This window comes from Pleurodeles waltl, chromosome 2_1 (genome assembly GCF_031143425.1).
Source record: "Pleurodeles waltl isolate 20211129_DDA chromosome 2_1, aPleWal1.hap1.20221129, whole genome shotgun sequence".
Taxonomy (NCBI): domain Eukaryota; kingdom Metazoa; phylum Chordata; class Amphibia; order Caudata; family Salamandridae; genus Pleurodeles; species Pleurodeles waltl.
The window spans coordinates 447,966,686-447,977,343 of record NC_090438.1 but is presented as its reverse complement, the minus strand read 5'-3'; the positions used below and the strand labels follow the sequence as shown (position 1 = coordinate 447,977,343).

The 10,658-nt window shown below is 40.7% G+C and overlaps 1 pseudogene; it reads left to right on the top strand.

Moving 5' to 3' along the window:
* The first annotated feature begins 6,590 nt into the window (after positions 1 to 6,590).
* Positions 6,591 to 6,699, top strand: LOC138270317 (5S ribosomal RNA; annotated as a pseudogene).
* The last annotated feature ends 3,959 nt before the right edge of the window (positions 6,700 to 10,658 follow it).

Here is a 10,658-nt window from a genome sequence, read left to right as displayed (position 1 = left end):
TGATGAGTAAAATTGTTCCTGTTATGATTAATCAAGTTTATATTAACATTTATGATATTGTATTTATATTGAAAATCTTATAGGCCTTAAGTTAGCATGAGCTGCGGATTTTTAGCTGCCCAGCTCTCATATTAAATGTATTTTTTCTGTTTTCCAGTGTGCTGACTCACAAAGGGCCATGACCCTGCAAATGTTCTTTTTCTTCAACTTGGAAGATGAATGTATCTTTGTGATTCCATTCCCAGGCGCACATTTGGTGTCTTGGTTTGAGTTTTTTTTGACAAATTGAAACAAATGTAGATTAATGTAATGTACAAGGACGTTTAGACCGATGGACAATGGAACTGCTGAACCGAGAAGACGTGTCAAGGTATGAAGTAACACCGGACGTGCCACCTCCGAAGACGTCAATTGTGAAGACCAATCAAAGTGTTATGAATAATTGTGGGCTGACAATTGGGATTACCTAATGTTAAATTTGATAGGTTAAAGATAGGTGGATATAGTAAATGTCCAATAGAATTTTGGGGGAATGTACTATGAAAAAGGGATAAAAACCCATGTCACAGAAGGGTCATTAGAACTAGGTAGGGAATGCTGTTGATTTTATCCAGAAACTCTGTCACTCTGTTTGGTGACTTTGAGACTTATTAAAAACCATCCTCATCCATAGACTGCCCATTTTACACTTCTCCTCCTTATGAGGAGAGTGTCCCCTGTGCCTTTAGTTGAGTTAGACTGATGGCGTTTTGACTGATGTCCTGAAGACGAAGACTGATCCTGTGTGCTGACCTAATCCTTGGAGGGTAATTATGACAATGCAATTTGTAATTTGTCTGTTTGCTTTTCCTTTCTAGGTACCAACTGCTCGTTTGATAGAGACCATAGCTAGATGTTTTCCAAATTGGTGTTCTAAATTGTTTTGCATGAAGCCCAACATGCTAATGCTAATCAGTGGCTAGGACAGGAATTCACTTAAGACTGCCGCAAATAGACAAACGACTGACATTATACTATGCTGAACTAACGCGTATATGACATCTATTGTATTCTGATCTATGTTTGCGCCATGCTATGTTCTAATGTTTGTGATTCTTGCATTAATGAAATCTTATCACAGCTGCCATATCGTGACTATGTTATTATGCTTCTTGGTATTGAGATTAACTCTTTTGCTCGTAGATTGTAATCAATAGGGAATAAAGTACATAAAATGCTACTAAAAGACGTGGTTATTCATGACTGAAAGGTCATGGTGGCGTCGACAAATTGATTAATGTCTTTAACCAATGTAAAGTGCATTGTTGTGATAAATATTGATGACATCATTGATATATTACTCGATACATTGATTAGCTATCTTGTCCTACGGTGTCTCTCCACTGGGTCACAAGATTCATTGGCCTAAAACGAGTCCTAATATGTAATAAATTAACATGAAAGTACGTGTTAACTGTACCGAAGTGTGTATTACATTTAAGTAATTATTCAGATTAGTGCTAGGAACTAGGATTAATTTCACCCACACCCATTTGGGAGACAGAGACTTATATTGAAACCATTAAGCCGAGCAGACTGTTATGAATTTCAAGAAATGGGAATGAGGTACTGGCCCGAAAGGTTCCTTGGCGGGATGGCAGTTGCCCATAGTAATAGTACTGCAATCAATTAATCTTGGCATGTAGAAAGTGGCCATGTTTGAATGTACTAGAGGTTTTGGAATAGAAGTAATAGCTGAATGTGGGCAATATAAAATTGGTGTTGCATGAATTACAATATGATTAATGGATGGATTACCTTATTAAGTATAAACATGGATATGTTGAAGAGAAAACTACTGTGATACCATTAATGCACTATTTAGTTTAGGTTAAGGAGTGACAATATGGAAAAGCAACCTATTACAAAATGACATATAAAATGTACTTTTTGAAATGGGGCATGTTAAACCTGTCGCTTGTTTTTATGACTTAGTCACATGACAGGTTATAAGCAGTAACAATCATAGTGCTCATTGTTGTAAAAAAGATTGTGAAAAGGCAATCAAAACACGTGAACTTTCGCTCATATTAAATCAATTGGGACTTGTGCTTGGAGTGCTGCTCTAATTTTTGGAATTGTGAGACAAGATTGTGTGATTTGGAGAGGTGCTTACACAGACGACCCGCCACAGCAGCACTAACGGTTCTCAGGAAGCAGACTAGCATCCGCACTCAGCAAAAGTTACGTTATATATATATACATATATATATATGTATATATATATAGAAAACCTAGTGGCAGTCGCCACTAGGTAGCTATATTTAGGACCATGTTTCCATAGAAAAGGCGTTTTATGACTTATTTATATCTTTGGCCCCAGTGATTCTTGTTTGTGTATTAAATGTTTCTGAGGGATCCGTCAAGCAGGGACCAAGAGAAAGGGAAGGGTAAAAAAAGTTGCATTTACCATGTTAATTATCATCGAACCTTTAGACACAACTACAGCCGGAAACGCTTGATGGAATGAAAGGGAAAATACATTTGTATATCTGACACAAACTCATTTTTACACCAAAATAATAAACTGCACAGTACTCCTGTAAACTGACCCAAACAGGAAAGACTTTTATCTAAACAATGACTGACATGGCCAGCAGCTGTAGGGGGCTGTGCCAAAGCCCCTGTCTAAATACTTTTTTGAGTGTGCTTCCCATGTGCCTCTGGCAGACAGATACATTTGACTGCAGACAGATCCATAAAATGTACAAAGAGCATGTTATAGAGAACTAAGAGAGCATTCTGATGTGATTAGTGTGTTCATTTTCCAAAGTTAGCAACAAATATGAAAAGCACACAAAAAAAGCCTGTGGGACAGACTTAGGACCCAATTTAGATTTTGGCAGAAGGGATGCTCGTCACAACGGTGACAGATATCCTGTCCCTCGAAATCTAAATCCCCTAAGAAACAACAGATGGGATACCCGGAACCATTGTGATGGAGTAACCCCCCTCCGTTGAAATCTGAATCAGGCCATTAGTCTGTATTGTACTATGCTTGCCTCTTGGAAAATCCTTGTTATTGAAAACTGTTCAGTAACAATCTGCCCGTAATGAAATTGTTTTCCACTGGCCTCGTTCTCTAACCAAGTGGTTTTCATAATCACCATGAATTTATCACTAACATATTTTGAATATACTTTACATAACTCTTGACAGTACAATATGTTAACGTCCATTATTCATATGTGCTCAAGGCAGGGGTGTAAGACAGACCCTTGCAGCTCCTGTGGGTCAGGGGGTAACCATCCCTTTATGGGGCCCCAAACCCAACAGAGTGGCCCCATTCCTGTCAAGATATGGGAAATTCGGGCCCTCTTCACATTCTGCAGGGATGCCCCATCATTTTACCTTATGCCACTGGCACAAGAAACTTGAACATGGCCTAATTGTAAAGTCTAAATGTAAAATATGTTCATACCATAAGAGGAACTACTTAAAATTGTGCTGCACATTTTAGATTTAAAAGTGAATGTTTCTCATAAGCCCCTCTTGTATGTGTGTATCCCCCAATAAATTGTTCTTAACTAAATTATGTCTTTTTTATAAAAATAAATAAATAATGGAAATCGATTGTGCATTCAAGTATTAAATAGATTACAAATCTGTACCGCAATAGTGGGCCTAGTGTTTTAATTTTAATCGCTCTTCTAATTTGAATTGTTTTGTCTTTTTAAAGAATCAAAGAAATAGGAACACACACAGAGTTGGGCATAACAGCTACATTTTATACAGACCCTGGATAGCCTAAATACATTGGGACACTTTGACAATGGAGGGCTCTCTACACTGCAAATGTCTGCTTTGATCAAGCTAATGTTACTCATTCACCAACAGATGGATAGAAAGAAAGGGCATCCATGGTTCCATTCCATGGGAAGTCAAACTACTGCCACTCATTCATCAACAGATAGAAAGAAAGAAAGGACATCCATGATTCTGTTCTCTGGGCGATATTGAGCTTACCAAGGGTATGACCTGCACCCTCGACGTTGGGTGTCAGTGACATTTTACCTCCTTACAATACTGTGCTTGCAATTCACATAAAAACAAAACCACTGTAATATCACTGTAGAACAACTATTGTTACTTTGTGGCTCACTAGCGGTACAATACGTGGCAGGCCGCGCCTACTGTACCCACCTCCAACTGACACTGCCTCACATTAAAATGCTTAAGCATCTGTTTTCATAAGAAATCCTTCCACATTTTTGTGTATTGGTGTGTTTATTTTCATAGTACAATTTGCACAATTACTATACATTATCTACAAGTAGAAGATCTGATCAGAATTATTTAATTGGGGGATAGGAAGGGTGATAATGTGACCGTTTATTACACAGAAAAAGGTAACCCTATCACATATAAACAATGCTGCACCTCACACTTTAGTGGTCTTACATAGGAGCTCTAAGTATCGATTTGTGTCTGTTTTTGGTCATAGAACTCCTAAGGGTCATGCAATGCCTTTACAAAGTATGCTGGGGGTACTTTATCCAAGATAGAAGTATACTTATTTGTGAAACTTGGCTGTATGCTGCAGTGGACCCTTGTGTGAGGTGTTTAAAGTATGAATTATCTGAAAATAAACAGTGCACAGGATACCACCAACTAACTAGCAGTTATCATGGTTGGACCCCCTTGGCATTCCTATCACCATGTGGAGAGGTTCAGCACATTCTGAGGAGACATACCAAGGTTTGCTCTGTCCCAGGAGAGGCAAACGCTCCTGGCCTCACACACCAGGAGTTACATCAACTTAGTGGATCTTTAGGTGAACAAATGGAGCTGAACAATGATCCAGTTGTTGGAAAGTTCACATACATTTTTTGCATGTCATGCTAACATTCTTGTAGCTGTGTGAGGCTTTGGTAGGGGCCAGTGATTGTGCCAGACTTGGTGGATTGCTCTTGAGGCAGCCAGACAAGGGCGCATTTCTAGAACCCATGCATAGACCTCGCTCTTCCCTCCCAAAAATCCATTAACCTTGATTGTCTGTGTCATGGCTCCAGATCTGAGGGATGAGGATCGTTGCCCAGTGATGCTCACTATGACCGGCAGGTTACAAGTTAGAGCCCGGTCAAGGCAGAGTCAGTCTTCCAGTCTTACATTGTCTAATAATAATGTATATTATTTACAATGTTTGGAAATACAGTTAGAGCAACGAGTAGGTTTTGTAAAAATTGTATTATTGAAGTAAATCTTCTACTGGATTCTTTGCTGTTATTTTATTTGTCAGGGCTAGTTTCTAGTTACATAGAGTGCAGACCAAGTGGCATTTAGCTGACAGCAAAGGGCAGCAAAAACATTGAGAAAAGACAGTACAGGTGAACTGGCTCTGCCCTCCCATATCATTTCAGGGTTAGGCTGTATTACTCTAGAAAGACCCTAAGAGTATTTCAAGAAGGGGCTGTATTATCACTGAATGATCTTGTGATGACTTTAATGAGGCTGTATTACTCAAGGATGACCACAAGATAACTTCAGAATAGACTTGGATGATTACTAATCGACGATCATTCAATGATAGAGATGTATTAACCCAAGATGGAATCTTGGTGTATCATTGCTTGATGATTTCAAGATGGGGATGTATTACTCTATGTCAGTATTTACCTGTGGGTCACAAGCTGATTTTTGGTGGATCCCATAAGTCAGAACAATAAATAAGTATGCCATTAAATTCTGTGCTTAACTTTTCACATTTGCCAATGATCCAAAGAAAGGTCAAATGTCTAGCTGCACTATTGTTTTAACATGGTGATTGGTGCTAACTTTTCTTTCTCGGAGTGCAAGGTGAGAAGGGGGTTTATATTGAATGATGTAACAATGCAGGATGTTATTTTTTGCAGTGCACTACAAAATGTAAATGTAAATACCTGTAAATAAACATTGTGCATCCAGTGGTTCCAAAATCAACAAGCATTTGCAATGCAGCAGGTCTCGCATATGTCCGAGTTAGAGCTATTAGCAGTTGTAAACTCCCAACTGGACTTTTCTTGCCACATTAAACCTATCGGCAAAAGTGCAATTATCTACGTAACAGGCAAAAGTGCAATTAACTACGTAACAGGGTTGATGTCATGCAAAGCACTCGACGTCTGCCAAGCGAGATCGCGCTGCGAAAAAAGATAAAAAGTAGTCAACAAACCGGACGGAAAACAGTGAGCCTCGCATGTTTTCAGTACTTGGTCGCTGCGCTCTAGGAGGGCTAACCACCAGAAAAGGCATGACGTATGCATGCCTTCCATTAATGAAAGCAAGCAGATTTTGAAAGGCAAGCCCACGAACCAATGAAAGACACTGACATGACATGGGCGGGGCTCCGAGCCCTTTTCTAACTACTAATGTGTCTCGCAAGCGAAACTCAAGTTCATGCGACGCAGCCTCAACCCTAAAAATGGTGTTCCTTGTGGGTTGGGGCATTGGGCCTCCGGCAGTGAGCGCATGTCCGACTTCTCAAAGGGAGCCTGTGCAGGTACGATTAAGAGCAGCAGGCTCCGGGCGGTGGGCTTGGTGAGCAGAAGAGAGCTGAAACTGCAGCTTTTCCTGCCTACGGTCATACCACCCTGAATGCGCCTGATCTCGGAAACTAAGCAGGGTTGGGCCTGGTTAGTACTTGGATGGGAGACCGCTTGGGAATACCAGGTGCTGTAGGCATTTTGCCTCTCGCAGACATAAGGTGCTGCACGTCTTAGCAAAATTACACAGCTTCCTCGCTAATTTCATTTTCCACTTTTTATTTCCTGCACTCTTTTTTTTCCTGTTTCAAAAAAGAAATAAAAAAGAACAGCAATAACACTAAGATACACACTTTCCAAAGGAAAACTTACAATTATTCTGCACTTTACACTCGGCCCAAGCTGAAGAAAACATTTCATCCACAACGGGCAAAGGGATCCCTAGCTAAGGCTTTGCTTCTTGCGGTAAGCATAGGCGTGAGGTCTTAAGACCAGATCTCACTTCTTGTGATGTCATTTCCTGTCAGGTCATGGGTTGTGATGCCACCACCTGTGATTCCAGGTGCAATTTCACATGTCGTGGTGTCATGTGCCATAATTTTCTTTAAGACTTGTGCCATGAATAAGCCTTAGCCCCCAAGAAATAGTGCTTGAGACCACAATTGGCAACCAAATGGAAAAAATCAGCACAGCGTGTTGGAAATGTGATAAAAGGACGATGATGTATTCGGTGTGGAAGAACGAAATGAGTTGCAGACACTAGTGTAACAGAGTCCAAAAGCAGAGCATTCAAGAAACAGGGAATAAAAAGAGGAAAGGTGCGTACAATTTGAGTTGTTGTAAAAGCAGTCCAAAGCAGTTTCCATTTCACAGCACTGTAACAGGTGTCATAAACTCAACGATCCATTTATCGACCACAGAAAGAATGGGTGAGCAGGCCGTGTGCAGAATAAAACATGTTCAACATAGGAAAACATCCCAGCAGAGAGCACATTACTCACTGTTGCGTCCTAAGCATTAAACTACAGACCTTTGTCTCTTTCAGTTTCACTTGTATTGTAAGAAGGGGCATTATTTTGCATGTTGTTTGAGAATGGATTCCATGATGAAAGATCTGATTTTTACAACAACTCCTAAATACTTTCTGTGGGATCCTGGTTTGACAAAATTAAAGAAAGGACTGGCCACCCTCTGCATGTAAGGCATGGCGAATATGTTGCAGATGGCACTTACAGAGTGACAGAGCCTCTCCATTAAGTGAAAAAAGTGCAAGAAGAGGGTTTGCCTTCCCGTTTATTTCTAGATTTGTTAAGGTAGTGTAGAAGAGATATTTCTCCGGGCCAGAGTGAATGGAGGTGTTGCCACTCAGTGGGATAACGAAGAGAGAACTCCTGCATAGCAGCAACTAATTGTCCTTGGGAGGGGAGAATGAACACTGCTGTTCAGAAGCAGCGTCTCCCCTGGTGACTCCTCCTTGTCATGCCCTAAGGAGTGGTCCAAGGAGGCGCAGCACATGCTGTGTCAGGTCAAGTTTGTCCATTGTAATTGAGTGTGTGAGAGGGTCCGTCTGATAGTCGTGCTAGGTTGGGGAGGGGCTGCTGCAGCGTGTGAAGATGAGAGAATTGGATGTAACCCAGAGCATTTTAAATAGAGGAGTTAAAGAGCATTTTCAATGCAACGGGTCACGCATTTGCTCCCGTTAGAGCTATTACCGTTGTGAACCCTAACTGGAACTTTCTTGCCACACGAATGAAAAGAAAAAAACGCAGCGCTGGGGTTTACATGTGTTTTGTTTTCATTTGTGTGGCACGAAAAGTCTGGTTAGGAGTTTACAAAGCTGGGGGTGTGGTGGGGGAATGCAATGCTCTCGTGTTTGCCCGAGTTAGAGCTCCTAGCGTTGTAAATTACTGAGTGGACTTTTCTTGCCGCACAGACTGAAAATAAAGAGAGTGAGGGCGAGCTGGCCCTGGAAAAGCCCCCCTTTGCTGTTGGTTTATGTTTACAGAGGGAGCTGGTGGGGAGGAGGGACTGAACAAGCACCCACACTGTTGAGGTGAAGCAGGCAAATGTCCCAAAAAAGTCCATTACAGAAGAGATAAACAGGACATAGCGCAATTACACAGTACTTTGTGCTGCTCCTAAAGTAAAAAAAGGCAGGACAAAGAGGCAGAAATGACCACTAGCAAGGAAGGATTTTTGAAGGACACTGCAACTAACTAATCAAAACGCTGGAACTCATTCTATTAAACTTGTGTGGAATTTAAGGCTATGGAGGTTTTTTGGGGTTCAACAATGGGAATGTTTAGGGGCACTGAGTTTTTTTTAGGTCAAACATGGGTGGAGTTCAAGCATAGAAAGGGGATTGAGGGCGGAGGTTAGAGATGCTGAGGGTTTTTAATGTTCAGTGATGAGTAGATGTTAGAGGTAGTGAAGAGTTTTTAGTGATCAGGATTGGGTGGAGTTTAGGGTGATGAGGAGTTTTAACAGTTCAGGGATAGGTGGAGTTCAGATGTAGAAATAGGTTTTAAGATCGGTACAGTGTAGGGCTGGTAAGGGTTTTTAGAAGTCATGAATTTGTGCTTTTTAGGGGCTATGAGTGTTTTTGAGGGGTTAGGGTGGGTGGAGTATAGAGCTAGAAAGGCCTTTTGAGTTCAGGGATAGGTGCAGCTTAGGCATACTAATGTGTCTCCTGCATCAAAAGCCACACTACTATTGTTTTTTTTTTTTCTCAATCACATTGTATGTTAGTTCCTGTGCTTTATTGTTGGGACAAAGCCATAGTTTCAAATGATATCAACAGAATACATTTTAGTAGTTTTTTAATCTGACCGTTTGTCATAAAACAGCTGATATATTTAAGGAAGGGGCTTTGGAAATATATCCGGAGGATCAAAACTTGACCTTTAAACTAGGTCAGCCATGACAGTGTCTTGGGCTCTAATAAGACTTTCTGCTAAAACAATATATTATCAGTACAAAGCAAAGAGTCTCCCTGGCTCATAGCTCTATTTTTAAGTCTGGTTTCAGCTAAAGACCTTTTGATTTTACTAAACTTCTATGTATACTATACTTAGTTTTTGGGGTTTGCAGCTTGACCTCTTCACCTATTGGTCTGTTATTGTGTCATTCATAATTTCTTCCAACTATTCTAGCATGCAACATGGGTTAATGGGTCAGTCCACTTCAGCCACTGACTATCTTCACTGGAAGTGATGGCATTCCTCCATTTCACATGAAGCAAAACCATACACAAAATAATCCCCTTTAGAGCCAGGGACGTCTATTGCAATGTGTGCTTTTTGAGGCAAAACATATTCTTGCTTTTAGCCTATTATTTGTGTTGTTTAGATTAATGCATGCTTGGCAGGTTCCCTAACAATAACGTTTAGCGACAAACATGACAGAAATAAAACATTATAATAGCGAAAAGGATGAAGATCATTGTCAGACCTATTGCCTTTGATATTGCTTCTTTAATAATTTAGAATATTCAAACCCCGTCAAGAATGCCCAATTTATTCAAGAAAGGTACATACATGTAGACCAAAATGAGGGTGATGGTAGAAACACCATCAACAGGTCACAGAATTAAGGCTGAGCTTCGCATCGATGGCAGGTCTTCCCAAAGAGTTTTGTACATTTAAAAAAATGGTGCCACTGCAGGCCCACATGAAAATCTGCCCAACCTGTCACTTTGTGGTCTAGCTGTGACCATTGTAAAGTAGTAGCATCATCGTGGGTGAGCGATTCTGAGCCTGTAGTTTAGTGATCTAGTGACCCAGGAGAATATGTCTGGGGGGCTGCTTTCAGTAGCTGTGTACCACACTCTGGAGAAGACTGCAATTTATAATTTGCCAAGAATTTGAGTGAGAATTGAGCTGCACAGTTTAGTCCAAAACACAAATTTCTGGGGGACGGTGATAGAAGTACTGCCCAAAATGTGAAAAGAAACATTCTCACAGTTCATGAACCATCACTGCACAATTGTATCATGCATGGATTACAATAAGCAGACATCTTTCTAACTGGGGAGGTAGGGAAGAACAGTGGAGAAGCACACAGAGGTGTAAACCATCAAAGATAGGTACAAAATGGAAAACGGATAAAAGGGAGCATGAGGAAGGAGGAAAGATTGTTGTGGGGTTCTGACAGATAAGG